Consider the following 15,947-nt stretch of genomic DNA (forward strand, 5'->3'; position numbering starts at 1 on the left):
GAAGATGTCTACTATCACTCTGGGTAATTTTGGATGGTTAACAATGTGGTAATGCAGTGTTGTTCAATTGGGAAAGCAAATTTTAAACATATTCTACTAATACATTCTTATATATTGGTACTTTTCTGCATTTTTCATTTTGTGTTGGCTGTTTATATTATCTCAAAAAGATTTGCTTGTTTATAGCTGAAAATATAATTTGCTATTTCTGATAACATAATAGTAAGCATACCAATGATGGAGGCCGTTTTTCATGCCATTTGCAAAGTCAGTACACACAATATATCCACAGAATCATCATTGTGTGAAAGAGTTGTGCTTCTGAAAAACAGACTTGCACACTTTTCAGAACATCAATGCTCTCAAAGTGCTTATACTTGATGAAGTACCTCTTTTGAAGTTTAATGACTGCTGTAAGGTACAAAGTGCTATGGTCAGTTGGTGCTCTGCAAACTCCCATAAACAGCAACGTGGTAGTGACCAAATAATCTGTTGTCGCAACATTGATTCATGGATAAATATTTACAAGGACAACAGGAATAACTCCTTTGGTTTTGTTTGACATAGTGCCATAGGCAGACGGGGTCTTGGTTTGATGTCTTATCTGGAAGATTGGACCACTGAGCTGACAAGTCAGCAGCAAGTGCATGGCCAACTGAGCCATTGGTTTGACACAGGCTATGAATTAGGGAGAGAAATTCACCGTGCAGTGAAAGTGTGCGTAGAATGGACACAATATTGATACAATGCTTCATGGCATGTCATGCAGCACAAACTAAATTGGTGCTTTTGCCTAACTGAGTTATGGTTGTCAATCTGCCAGTGCTACTCACGTTGTCTATTGGCAGCTCACCCAATTGTGCAGCGAAAAAGATCAAGCAGCAGTGGCTTTACTTTGATGACAGTTTGCAGCTCTTAAAGGCGGGTGTCCACTTTGTTTTGAATCATGAATCTTTGTCATTGCTGTAAAGTGAGATGCTGGCTGGGGAGTGTTCGTCCTTTGGCTAGAAGTTACGACACTGATTTTGTTGCTTATCCTCTTCCTTATCTTCAAGGCCCAATAAAATTTCAGCCAGAGAAGTTGACTGTCATTCAGTAAGTGTTAGCATGTCATTAATATGTTACTTAGACTTGAAAAAAACTTGAATTAACCTTCTAAGAAGAATTTACTTTTTATCCACTGTGCAGCTATTGTAAATTCACACCGATCAATGAATGGGATAACCAGACACTGAGATGCCATTTTACAGAAGATAACAGCAGATTGGCAGATCTGCAACAGCTTAATTTTAATTTGAGTTTAATCACATATCAGTCTTTGTCTGAAATTTCTGCAATGTTTGCTCATGAGTAATTGCAAACACCATTAGCCATCTTGAAAACAAGTTTTGATTATATTGTCATAATTCTTGGAAAATGTACTGATCAAATACACTCTCTCAACAGAAATTATTGAGTGAACTTGAAAAAAACTTCATGCCATGCAATTTCTGAGTCAATTTTATTACTCACACGTTGCCACATAGTGCTTAAATTCTTGTAGTTATGGCTATTTTGTGATTTGTGTATTAGAATTGGTGCATAAAACCACCTGTGTTTTATAATTTCCTGTGATCTCTGCCAGAATCTTAGGGGAATGCAATTATTTATCACATTGCTACCACATTGTTGTGTACAAACTTTTAAGATATTAAAACATTACCAACTGTTAGTTGTCTGTTTTCTTCATTTGTTCATTCTTCTGTATTTCAAATTGTATTGGTTTGCTTTTTTTATAAAATCAATGTATTATTCGTGTTGCCTCACTAGGGTATAATTTTACATCATTATTTACCTGTCATGCAAATTATTTTTAATTGATGATCGACATGAACAGCAGGTGTTTAGTCATGACAATTTTCTGTTTTTTATAGTGCAATAAATACTGTATGATTCCATTCTATCAGAACTGTGGGGGATGCTGAATAAAGATCTACATTGAACACTTGTAATTCATGGATAATTCATAATTTTGCCATTTTGCAAAGCTATTCCTGACCCGCTCCACTGCACTGACAACAAATAAAGTGTTGTACTGGCTGACACACCATCTATGCTCAGTGAGTTCAATGTCAGCAGCTCATCAAACTGTATTGTTCTTTCTGCAGCACTCCAGTGGCAGATCTGATGATGTGCTTTGTGATTTCTGTTCAGGACAACAGTCACCACAGTAAAGGTAAAATCTTTTTGCTTTTGTTTGTAGCTGCTCTGATTTGTCCCTGCGTATCTCCTTTTAAGTGATGGCCGATGCTGGGTACGGTAACAAGGACAGATAGCTTTCTGTGCCTCTCTTTTTATTTTATGTTGAACATTGAATGTGAGTGGCTTGTTCTATTGTTACAGAAAGATTGGGCAACGTGCTCAAGATCACAACTTTAATGAATGACAGTATAATTTCAGGAAATGCTTCTTTAAGACCATTCAAAGGCACTTTCAGAAATCTATTTGGAGTGTGCTTAATAATGTCCTTGTTGCATGTGAAAGCAAATACTTGCCACCTCTCCTAATCTTCCTCCCCCTCCCTCTCTCCCCTCCTCACCCCTCCACCTCCTCACCCCTCCTAGGTTGTCCATCCCAAAATGCTAATTCAAATCTGTTACTACAAAAATGTTTCAACCTCCAAATGACATTGATTTAGTCCATACCTGTGAATGAGCTTTTCATGAACCCAACTTGTAGAAGTGTGGAAAGGCATCTTGTAATTCAGAAAAATCTCCTTAAAGGTCTGCACCCCTTTGTGAATCATAGTGCAGATTCATACTGATATAATACTTTTAAATGATTTTGAGAAATTATGGATTAAAGATTTTAATAATAGGTAGAATTTTTATGTATTCAGTTCTGATTGTCCACAGATTCTTTAAAGTATTAATAACAAATAAATGAGATCAATACATTCGCAAGTTTAAAACATAATTCAAAATTAATTATGCTATTTAGCAACCAAAGATCTTTCAATATGGCTGGTAAGTGGCAATTGGTGATCTGGAATAAGAAACATCCAAATTGCATGCTGAATACTTACGGGTCCTGAATAATTAAAAGATAAGTTGCCTATTTTAATATTTGTCACATTGGTGCACATTAGTAACAATTGTTTTTAACTGTAATTATATAAATGGACAACATAGCCAGTCCTATCCAATATCTGTCACTAATACCTTTTTCAAACATTCTTATTCACCTTGTGTTGAGAAATATTTACTTGTAGTTGTTGACCTCACAAAGCAAATTTCTTTGGGATAGCATATCCTTCAGTCTGAACCTGAATATCTTTTAGGAAAAGGCTATTTGACCTCAGACTTTGCAATATATAAGTCCCACAGCTTGTCTCCATTGGGTTGGTGCCACATTGCTTTCTAAAAGAATGCATGTTTGAAAATTTAAGGCCTTATTGTCGGCCAGCCAGCTCCATACTGGCGGCATAAGCTTGTAAAATCACCGCCTACACTTGTTAATCTGTTCTTTCAGAAATGAAAACCACATCAAACTCTTTGTTACACCCAGTTACATTGCTTCAATGACCATCTCTATTGCTGCAGCAAACAATTGGATTAGCTTTGCCAGTTTTCTTTATATCTTGAAAATTTTGATTATGTTCTCTCTTGTCCAAAGCGGGAGACCATTTGGCTCAGCAAGTCTGTACTTCTGAAGAACAATTCAGTTTGTGCTGCTCCTAAGCTGTTTCCCCAAATCCCTACCATAGTTTTCACTTTCAAATAGTTATATAATTCTATTTTGAAGGTTACTAATGGACCTGCATACATACCTCTGTGGGGCAATACATTCCTTGTAACTTGGACATTCATGTTTGACTATTTAAAACTTCTGTTTGATTATACGAAAACTGCAGTTCTAAATTGGCTGTACAATGATCTTTAATTCTCGCAAAAAAACCCCATTAAAGTTTTAATTAAAAATAAAAATCTCATTATGGCATTCGGTTTTGGCGGCAGTGGAGATGCTAGAAGTTAAGTTCCCTTGTGTTCTGCATTGATACTTTTATTATAGGGCTTTGTTCAAATTTTAATTGAATTTGATATGTTTTGTGTGTGTTTTATCATTAGGATGTTACATTTGCCCACTTTTACCGAACTTAAAATAAATCAGCTGCTAAAACCACCACATGAAGCTACTTTTTAAAAGGTGATGTTATTTCATAGAAGCTATAATTGAGTGGAGCTCATCCAAATGGCTGAGCAAACTTATTCAGTGTTGGAATGCTTAGAACCTGAAGGGTCTGAAAACAAGAAACTTTTGTGCTGATATCGCACTTTTTATGACCCTAGGATTTCTCAAACCTGTTACAGCCAAAGAAGTACTTCTTCAAGTGTAGTAACTCTCAGGTAGGACATTTCACAACCGGTTTGTGCACGGCAAGCTCCCACAAATAGCAATACTGTAGTACTTGTTTTTATTTTTGAGTTTTTTTGACTGCAAAGTGCACAATAAGAAGTTGTATGTGGGCAGTTTAAGAAGAATAAAGGGCCAGGTTTTTACTCAAGACTGGTTGTTGGGCAAGTGGTTGATAGCCTGATTAGTATGGCCATTCATTTTGCGTTAACTGACACAGCATCAGTGGACATTGAATAAGTCTGCATGACAATTTGCCACGATCTCCAGGGTTAGGATTTTGGCTTCCCATCGCAGTGCAATGTGGTGTGAGTGAAAATAGCAGGCAATTATAACTGTGGTTTCCTTTAACTGGGTCCCCAAAGCAGATTGCTTTCGGAATAAGACACCGGGAAGTCAGATTTAGTAAACAGAGCTAATCTTCGAAAAATAAATCTATTTTTTGCTCTGGAAGCCGACTGTACTTTGTGAAACAGAAAGTCCAAATCCGCACATATTTCTCAAGTTTGTTCTCACCAGGGTCAAATCCAGCTTTGAAATGGGTTTATATGAAACTCCTTGCTCTCTGACATTTTTGCTTGCCTTTTTTAAGAGCTCGGAAACACTGAGCCATGAGGAAATCAGAATTCAAATATTTTGTGAACTGAATAATCCACATTTTTTTAATCGAAATTTCACCGAAACTCAGTCAACTAATGATTTTCGGGAGTCCCATGAAGGCAATGGTGTGCTGCCCCAGGAGAATCGAACTGTCTTCGAAAAGCCTTCTTCCTGGCCTTTTACACTGACCCCCTTATGGGTGGGGGGTGGTCCAGAAGTAAAGCAGAAGCGGTGTGCTTTGGCACAAATTGCATCAGTTAGCAGCCTTTGATACGTTTGTGAGTTGAGGATTGAGAGATTGAACACAGGACCCCAGTGGATCACTGTGAGCAGCCAGTTGTGTAGAAACTGCGTGCAGCTGTCACCTTGAGGATCACCAAGCTGAGGAATCGTCAGTGACCTGTTCAATTCCCCAGTCCCACTCCAGCAGGCAATGGTGTCCCAGGATATCCTCAGTCTGCAGTGCCAATTTCCACAATCGCTTACAGGAAATGCCATTGAGGATGATCAATTCTGCGACTCTTCCACATCCTGAGTGGATGTTCAGCTGCAAATTCTTCAGGGGGAGGCTATTTAGCAACTGCTGATCCTGATCTTGCTGACACAATTTCTCTGTGCCTTTGTTGCACTGTGGCCACAGACACACTAGCTGGATGCATTGATCATGATACCAATGAACCTACATGGGAAATATCAGAAACTGGACAGGTCTTGAGTAGTGGGAATAGTGAGTATTCATATCACGTGCAAGTGACAGTTTTGCGTAGTCCTACAATAATTGGAGAGAGGACTCTGATAAAGGAGGGTTAAGAAATGCCTCTATATTGATCATTTTGTCATGGGATATTCATGTATTCAGATGTATGCAGCATAAACCATGGTACACATATACATTTCTAATGAATGGTAAGATCACTGAAGCCTTATTCCTGACCAAGGTCCATATCACCTAAGAAAGACAACACCGCAAGTTAGAGTATGTCATTGAGTAACTATGGGAAATGATTGTGCATTTGAGAACATAGGAGGTGGGGGGAAGTGGTAGGGGGTGTAGGTGTAGGTGTAAATATTAGGAAATGGTGACTTAAAGAATTGGGCAGCAATGCATGGAAGCTCAGAACTGATGGTGTTGACAGGGTGTGCAAGGAAGAAAGGAATATGAAAGTTTTGGGGTCAATGGGAAGTCTGTTCACTCTAGGAAGCATGACCTGTGTTGATTTCCATTCTCATTCTGTTTGCAAGAGTGCAATGGAAATAAAAAATGCGTGCCGCTAACCCAGTGTAGGCCAAGTCTGTGTATTTGACTTATCTAAGGTGTGGACACTACTTGTGAGCAGTGAGGCCCTTCAGGGGGCACTTACACAGTAAACACGTTCAAAATATCTATAATCATAGAATTTGTTCATGAATTGCTTTCAGTGTCCATACAATGTGGGATACAGATCCTGGTTACAAGCAATCTTGATCATGCCATTGGTCATTACAAATTGATCACTGTCATGTCTGTGAAGCCTAAGTAATCATTGGTGACCTTCAGTGTCACCTAAAAATCCAAATTCTAATAAAAAAACAAGAGCAGGAGGAGGCCATTTGGCCCTTTGAGCATGTCCTGCCATTCAATATGATCATGGTTAATTGTCTGTCTGAAGACCATGTTTCTGCTTTCTGTCCATACACAGAAAGAGAAAATAAAACTTACAAAGGATGCATCCTGGTCCAATTGTCTCGTATAATTCTGAACAGTGCTCCTGTATGACCTTTATTTGCTAGTATAACTTTGTTTAAGTTGAATGACCCTTCTGAGTATCCTTTGATACTACTAATGTCTAAAAACAAAATTTCTTTCTTGAACGTATTCAGTGACCTGTCCTCCACAGCCCTCTGTGATAGTGAATTTGACCTGGTTGATTATTCATGGAGTGAAGAAATGTTTTCTCAACTCAATCTTTAAAGGCCGACCCCTTATCCTAAGACTGTGCCCCTGGTCGAGACTTCCCATTGGGGATGGGGGCTGGTGGCTGCATCTATTCTCCCCACAACCATTAGATTTTGTATGTCTCAGTCAAATTGCCTCTCATTCTTTTAAACCCTAGTGAATACAGGTCCAGGCGACCCAGTGTCTCCTCAGTTGCCAATCCTGCCATCACTGGTATGAGCTTAATGACCTTTGACTGCACTCCCTCAATGGAAAGTACATCCTCTCGTAGGTAGGAGGCCAAAACTGCAGGCAATGCTCGAGGTGTGGTCTTACCAAGGCCCAGTATAACTGCATAAGACATCCCTCTGCTGAACTCAAATCCCCTTTACAATAAAAGCCAACATATGAGTTGCTTTCTGAGGCTGCACAAGGCAATGGAGCTGGTCTTATCTTCTCTTGAATTGTATTTGCCAACCTTCTCTTAAATGCGATTATTCTCTGGGTGATGTGGAGTGATGGGGAATTGACGGGGCAGTTTTCAGTAATCTTACTGCACACTCAATCTCCTACTGTATCTTTGAGGCATGGTTTGTGCTGTATATGTCAAAGGTCTATGAGCATGGATCCATGGTCTCTATTATCAGAATCCTCCATGTCGCAGTGTATGGAGGACTATGCTAAACTGTTATTAGTGTGTGATGTGAATACTGACTACACATATTATGAAAGACCTCTTCTCTTTCTGGTATTCCTCTATACTTTCATTGGAACCATGACCAATGGGTCCACCAAAAGCAGTGGCCATCGTCACTGTGGCAATAGTGCAAGAAGGAACAGTGAAACTGAGGAGGAAAAATCTTTGGTGTTATTTCCTCCAGATGAGCAAGGTTCATTTCTGCTGCAGATTGCGAATATCTCAGGATGTTGTCACAGATGCGTGTCATCGTTGGCCATCTTATTCTGGTGGCTGTCAAGGTAACAAATGCACAATATTTTTCCACAACTGGCTGCTGTCAAAAGCGCCACCGTGGAGCTGTGTGGGATCTCTCGATCCTCAATGTATCAAGGCATTTGCCAATTTAATTTGTGACCAATCACACTGCTTCATCTTGTTTCCCTGTGACATGGTCAGTGCTGTAGTCTGGACAATAGGCTTTGCCAAAATACTTGCAAGCCCCCAGATGCAGGGTGCTATAGATTCTACACATGTTGTATTGAGTACCATACCTTAATGTGGCAGACTTCTTTAATATAAAATGTTTCCATTCAATAAACATCTGAATCATCAGTGATCATTGGTACAACATTTTAGAGGCTTACACAAAATCCCCTGGAAGTTGCTTTTATACCACAATCTTGGGAACTCTCATGTTTCTTTTCAAGCGTCAAATGTCTTTCAAGGATGGCTACTGGGAGACGAGGACTATGCTCTGCAACCATGTCTGATGACTCTATTAGGCTAAACTGACTAAGGCCAGGCACAGATACAATGCAGCCCATTCTTCCACCAGGACCATAGTGAGCAGACAACTAGAAGTTGAGGATCCAATGCTTGGATCAGTCTGGGGGACTTTGCAGTACATTGCAGGCACAGTGCGATACACAATCCTTTCATGTGCTCTATACAACTAGCATAGGCAACGTGAGGCTGAAGAATTTGAAAAGCATCATCAGTCTTCTGAGGAGGAAAGTGAAGACGTTCAGTCGGAGGGACATCAGCATGATAGAACACCATTGCATTGAAGCAACAAGCCAGGCATAAGGGGAGGCAATGACCAAGTGGCACTATTGCTGGACTATTAATCCAGATATTAATCCAGTAACTCAGCTAATATTCTGGGGACCCGGATATTAATCCCACAAGGCAGATGGTGGAATTGAAATTCAGCTAATATATCTGGAAATGAGAATTGACTGATGACCATGGAACCATTGTTGAAATCTAGAAACAAGCCTATCTGGCACACTAATGTCTGCAGGGCTGAAAATCTGCCATGCTCACCTGGTTTGATCTAGATGCGATTCCAGAGTCACAACAGATAGTTGACTCTTAACTATCCCCTGAAATGGCTTAGCAAGCCATTTAGTTGTATCAATTGCTATGCAGTCTCAACAAAGAAATTAAATTGGACAGACAACATGGTATTGGAGGGGGATTTTATAGAGGAGTCTTAGCCCCACGTTCAGTAGCACAAGTCTATTTATTCGGAACTCTTTTTATCATAGGTGTGGGAGAGGCCAAAGATTGCTCTGAATCTGGCTTTCCTGTGGGGCCCAATTGTCCTCTTAATGACAGCTCTGACTGGAGGTCAGTCACACTCTACCTTTCCCAATAAAGTACAGGTTATTTATACATACTGCATTACAATGGTTGCATGCAACATTAATATCAATGTTTGCATATCCCCTCTGACCTATACATCCAATCTTGTGAATACACAATCAATGATGGACAACTTCATGGTCCACCTTAGATCCTCTCATCATGTGGTGATGTTTGCCAGACCCCTGTCACCTGTCCTTGGGCTCTTCCAATTGTTAACCACATTCCAACACCGATTGTTATGTCCTTTCCTAGACATTTGCCAATTGCATCATATACTTGCTCACTACTAATGACTTTTCAAATTTGGTCATGCAATTCATATCTCTTGCTGATCTTAGTACAGAAGATTAAAAAGGATGTTACATTCTACCAATTGCTATGATTTTGTAATGTCATCTCAAATATAAAGTTACTTGTAACGTTTTACATAGTTAAACCTAATACTATATTTCTGTGACAAACCTAACAATTTCGGGACTAGCTTCCCTCTTGTCTGACGTGCGAAGCAGCAGTTGTTTATTCCCCCTCCGAGGTCAGAGTGACCCTGTTTCAAAATTGCTTCTGTTACATTATTTGTCTCTCAGCACGCTTCTGAGGTTATCTTGCTTATACCTTTTTGTTCTAATCTTGCTGACAGAGAAGAAAGTTTCATGTTTCCTGTTTATCAAAACTAGTCTCTTCATCCAAGTCTAACTGCTTCCAGAAATATAATCCCCCATTATCTAATAGATTCAAACTTTTATTCTGGTATGAATATGAGTCTACTTAAGTATATCATTATTATTTTAAAAGGCTTTATCTCAGGTAGGTCAAGCTTTCCCTTTTTAGCTCATATAAAAATTGGAAATCTCAAATCAGATGGTTTTCATCTGAGCTGCCTTATCAGAGTCATACTGTCTACATCCTAGTCCCAGTTTACAAGGACTCAGAGATAATTTGTTGTCTGTCTGTGAAGGCCATGATTTGAGTAATATTAAATGCTGGATCAGCTAAAATTTCCTTTGATTGTTTGTGTCAGTTAAAAAGAAAATCCCTAATCATCATTTTTTCACATTCAGCCATGGGCAACTATAACAGGCAGAAACAGCTCTGTCAATCCTGCAAATTCCCCCTTGCTAATGTCTGGGAGTAGTATCCAAACTGGGAGAAATGTCTCACAAACTAGTCAAGCAGCAGCCTGACATTGTCATACTCACAGATTCATACCTAACAATGTCCGAGACACAGTCAGCATCACTATCCCTGAATATGTCCTGTCCCATTGGCAGGACTGACTCAGTAGAGGTGGTGGTATAGTGGGAATTGCTCTGGACCTCACGAAGTCCAAGGAAACATCTTACTGATTACCACGTATTAAGCTCCCTCAGCTGTTGAACAACACTTAGAGGAAGCACTGAGGATGACAAGGGCACAAACTTTATGCTAAGTGGGGGTTTTCAAGATCCACTACCAAGAATGGCTCAGCAGTAGCACCACATATCGAGCTGATCGGGTCCTAAAGGACATAGCTGCTAGACTGGGTCTGCAGCAGGTGGTGAGGGAACCAAGAGGGAAAAATATACTTGACCTCATCCTTACCAATCTGCGAGTTGCAGATGCAGCTGCCCATGACAGCATTGGTAAGAGTGACTAACACATTGTCCTTGTGGAGATGAAGTCCTGCCTTCACATTGAGAATAACCTCCTTCGTGTTGTATGACACTATCACTTTGCTAAATGGGACAGACTTCAAACAGATCCAGCAAATCCATACTAGGCATCCATGAGACGCTGTGGGCCATCAACAATAGCAGATGTGTACTCCAGCACCATCCGTAACCTCATGGTGTGTCATATCCCCCACTCAACCATTACCATCAAGACAGGGCATCAACCCTGCTTTGATGGAGAGTGCAGGAGGGCACGCCAGGAACAGCAACAGGCATACCTGAAGATGAGGTGTCAACCTGGTGAAGCTACCAAACAGGATTACTTGCATGCCAGACAGTATAAGTAGCAAGTGATTGACAAAGCTAAAATGTCCCACAAACAATGGATCAGATCTAAGTTCTGCTCTGTTCACATCCAGTTGTGAATGGCAGTAGATGATTAAACAACTCACTGAAGGAGGAGGAGCCACAAATATTCCAACCATGAATAATGAAAGAGCCCATCACATCAGTGCAAAAGATAAGGCTGAAGCATTCACAAAAATCTTTAGCCAGAATTTGGGTCTGACATCAGTGGTGGGTAAGTTGTTGCTGGCAATTCTGACAGATAGGATTTCCATGCATTTGGAGAGGAAAGAACTGATTTGGAATAGTCAGCATGGCTTTGTGCTTGGGAAGTCATGTCTCACAAACTTGACTGAGTTATTGAGGACATAACCAAATTAATGATTAGGGGCAGACTTGTAGACATTGTTTACATGGATTTTAGTAAAGCCTTTGACAAGGTTCTGCATGTAGACTAATCAGTTAAACTGGAGCATATGGGATTCAGGAAGAGAGGCCAATAGGATATGAAATTGGCTTGATGGTGAGAGACAAAGGGGATGGAGGAGGATTGTTTTACAGACTGGAGGCCTGTGACCAGTGGTTCCATAGGGATTGGTGCTGGGTCCACTATTGTTTGTCATTTATAGAAATGATTTAGATGAGATATAGAAAGTATGGTTAGTAAGATGGCAGATTACACCAAGATTGGTGTATGGTAGATAGTGAAGAAGGTTACGTAAGATTATAAAGGGATTCTAATCAATTTGGCCAATTGGCTGAGGAGTGTCAGATGGAGTTTAATTTGGATAAATACATGACATTGCATTTTGGCAAAACAAACAAGGGCAGGACCAATAAAAAGACTCAGGGTTTCGGGTACGTAATTCTTTAAAAATTACAGCGCATGTAGACAGGATGGTTAAGAACGTGTTTAGCATACTTATCTTCATTGCTCAGACCATTGTGCATAGGAGTTGGCATGTCATGTTGAGATTGTACCGGATATTGTTGGGGCCATTTTTGGAGGAGTCAGCTTGATATATGAGGAATATTATTAAATTGGTGAATGTTCAGAAAAGATTTACTAGGATGTTGCTGGACCTGGAGGGTTTGAGTTATAAGAATAGACTGGATAGGCCGGGACCTTTTTCACTGGTGCACAGACGGTTGAGGGGTGACCTAATTCAGGTTTATAAAATCATGAGGGGCATAGAAAAGGTGTATAGCAAAGGTCTTTTCTCTAGGATGGTGGAGTTCAAAACTGGAGGGCATATTTTTAAGGTGAGAGGAGAAAAATTTAAAAGGGACCTGAGAGCAACCTTTTCACACAGAGGGTGGTTCATATGTGGAATGAACTGCCAGAGGAAATGATGGCAATATTTAAAAGGCATTTGTATAGATATATGAATAAGAAAGATTTAGAGGGATATGGGTCAAACACAGGCAAGTGGTGTTTAGTTTGGGGAAAGTTATTTGGCATGGATGAGTTAGACCAAGGGGTCTATTTCCATGCTATATGACTCTATGACTCTAACGATAATCTACCTTTGACTTCTCCAGTGATTTCCCACAACACAGATGCCAATCTTCGGCAAATGCAAGTTATTCTATGTAATATCAGGGAACGGTTGTAGATGCTGGATAATGCAAAGGTTATGAGCCCTGTCAATATTCCGGCAATAGGACTGAAGACTTGTGCTACAGAGCTTGTTGCTCCCCCAGCCAAGTTGTTTCAATATAGTTGCAACACTAGCATCTACCCAACAATGTGAAACATTTTTCAGGTATGTCCTGAACACAAACAGCAGGACAAAATTAAGCTAGCCAATTATGCCCCATCAGTCTACTCTCTATCATCAGTAAATTGATGGAAGGTTTGATTTGATTTGATTTATTATTGTCATATCTACCTCGGTACAATGAAACTTTTTGCTTGGCGTGCATTACAGGCAGATCATAACGTACAAAGATCATCGGGTGATTGAACAGAGTGAGGAGTACCAAGTTACGTCTGCAAAGAAGTTGCACAACAAGCAACCTCAACATTAGATTTGAAAATTGAGAGGCCCCTTTCAAAGTTTAATAACAGCGGGGAAGAAGCTATTCTTGAACATGTTGGTGCATGTGCTTAAGCTTTTGTACCTTCTCCCTGACAGAAGAGGTGGGAAGAGATTATAACCGGGATGGGTGGGGTCTTTCATGTTGGCTGCCTTTCCACGGAATTGAGAAGTGTTGATGGGGTCAATGCATGGAAGATTAGCCTGTATGATGGAGTTAGCTGTATCACAACTTTTTGTATATTCTTATGGTCCTAAGCAGAGCAGTTGCCATACCAAGCTGTGATCCATTCAGGTAGAATGCTTTCTATGGTGCATTTGTAAAAATTGGTGAGAGTCCTTATGGATATGCCTATTTCCTTAGTTTCTTGAGGAACAAGAGGCATTGTTGTGCCTTCTTGACAGTGTCATCAACGGAGTGGTCCAGGACAGATTATTAGTGATCGTCACACCTAGGAACTTGATGTTATTGACCATTTCCAACTCAGCTCCATTGATAGGAGCATGTTCTCCTTCTGACTCCCAGAAATTGATGATCAGTCCTTTAGTTTTGCTGATGTTGAGGGAGAGATTGTTATCTTTACAACACATAGCCAATCACTCCATCTCTTTCCTGCATTCTGTCTCATCATTGTTTAATATCTGGCTTACAATGGTGGTGTTGTCAGTGAACTTATAGTTGAAGTTTGGATGAAATTTGGCCACACGGTCATGAGTGTGCACGGAGGGGGCTGAGTAGGCATTCTTGCAGGGCACCAGTGTCGAGGATTGTTGTGGAGGAGGTCCTGTTGCCTAGCTTAACTGCGGTCTGTAGGTCAGGATGTTGAGGATCCAATTGCAGACGGCAAAGCAGAGACCTAGGTCTTGGAGTTTGGAGGTTAGTTTGGTTTGGATGATAGTTTTGAAAGCATAAATTTAGTCAAAAAGTAGAAGCCTGATGTAGGTATCCTTGTTATCCAGATGTTCCAGGGATGAGTGTAGGAGTATGGAGATGGTGCCTGCCGTGGATCTGTTGCTCCAGTCAGCAATTCCGAGGTGTCATCAACAGTATCATCAAACAGCACTTGCTCAGCAATAACTAGCTCATTGAAGCCCAGTTTGGGTTCCACCAACCCAACCATCATTACAGCTCTGGCTCTAGCATGGACAAAAGAGCGGAATTCCAGAGATGAGGTGAGAGTGACAGCATTTGACATTAAGGCTCCATTTGATCAAATATAGCATCAAAGAACCTGAGCAAAATGGGGAATGGGGATAAACTCTGCTGTTTGAAATCATACCTTGCACATAGGAAGATGTTTGTCGTGTCAGAGCTCAGTCATCCCTGTACCAGACATTCCTGTAGAAATTTGTCAGGGTAGAGGCCTAGGCCCAATCATCTTCAGCTGCTTCATCAATTACCTTCCCTCGATCATAAGGTCAGAAGTGGGATGTACATTGACAATTGCACAATGTTTAACACCATTCACAACTCTGCAGATATTGAAGCATCCTAAGGGTTGCCATTGACCAGAATCTCACTGGACTCACCATGTAAACACAATGGCCACAAGAGCAGTTCAGACACTAGGAATATTGCAGTCAGTAACCCACCTCCTCATTCCCCAACGCATGTTCACCATCTTCAAGGTGCAAGTCAGGAATGTGCTGGAATACTCTACGGTGGCACTGTGGTCAGCACTGCTGCCTCACAGCACCAGAGACCCGGGTTCAATTCCCACCTCAAGCGACTCTCTGTGTGGAGTTTGCACATTCAACCTGTGTCTGCGTGAGTTTCTTCTGGGTGCTCCAGTTTCCTCCCACAGTCCAAAAATGTGCAGGTTAGGTGGATTGGCCATGCTAAGTTGCCCATACTGTTAGGTGAAGGGGTAAATGCAGGGGAATGGGTCTTGGTGGGTTGTGCTTCGGCGGGTCGATGTGGACTTGTTGGGCTGAAGGGCCTGTTTCCACACTGTAAGTAATCTAATCTAATTTACTTGGATGGGTGCAGCTCCAACAACACTTGAGAAGCTTGACAATGTTCAGGACAAAGCAGCCTACTTGATTGGCACCACATCCACAAGTATCCACACGCTCCTCCACTGATGCTCAATAGCTGCAGTGTGTACTATCTACAAGATGCACTGCAGAAATTCACCAAAAGTCCTTAGCCAGCAGTTTCCAAGCATATGATGATTTACATCTAGAAGGACAATGGCAGATACATCAGAACACCACCGCCTTTAAGTTCCATTCACCATCCTGACTTGGAAATACATCACCATTCCTTCAGCATTTCTGGGTGAAAATCCTGGAATTCCCTTCCTATAGGCATTGTGGGTAAATCTATCACACATAAACTGCAGTGGTTCAAGATGGCAGCTCACCATCACTACCTCAAGGACAATAAATGCTGGTCCAGCCAGCGATGCCCAAATCCCACAAGTGTGAGGCAGGGGCGGGGGTTGGTTTGCAAATTGACAACTTCTTTCAACAGATCTGGGTTGGAAGAGGTTGTCAAACATTGGTTGTGAATTTGACACTGGTCAAAAGGCAAGTAGTCTGTTAGTTTCCAGAAGCAAATGCAACTTATGTTTTGTTTGTTTTTTTTTTCACTTTTATTACATGTACAGTGCACACATTTGGTTGCCACATTATAGGAAGGATGTGATTGCAATAGACGGTGGAGAGACGATTTT

General features: G+C 40.8%; 1 protein-coding gene across 5 annotated transcripts in view; it reads left to right on the top strand.

Annotated features, from left to right (window-relative positions):
- Positions 1-15,947, top strand: part of rbfox1 (RNA binding fox-1 homolog 1) — a 1,740,493-nt gene that overhangs the window by 316,061 nt on the left and 1,408,485 nt on the right. For 3 of the 5 annotated variants that reach the window (XM_043711606.2, XM_087997810.1, XM_087997809.1), the window contains exon 2: positions 2,148-2,215. The exons of 1 other annotated variant lie outside the window; for it this stretch is intronic. The gene's annotated coding sequence lies outside the window, so the exon portion shown is untranslated. Of the gene's footprint in view, positions 1-2,147; positions 2,216-4,351; positions 4,386-15,947 lie in introns of those variants that run through there. One more of the 5 variants, XM_043711616.2, reaches the window with a different exon arrangement.

This window comes from Chiloscyllium plagiosum, unplaced genomic scaffold (assembly GCF_037043375.1).
Source record: "Chiloscyllium plagiosum isolate Xiang-an unplaced genomic scaffold, Cpla_swu_hap1 HiC_scaffold_20, whole genome shotgun sequence".
Taxonomy (NCBI): domain Eukaryota; kingdom Metazoa; phylum Chordata; class Chondrichthyes; order Orectolobiformes; family Hemiscylliidae; genus Chiloscyllium; species Chiloscyllium plagiosum.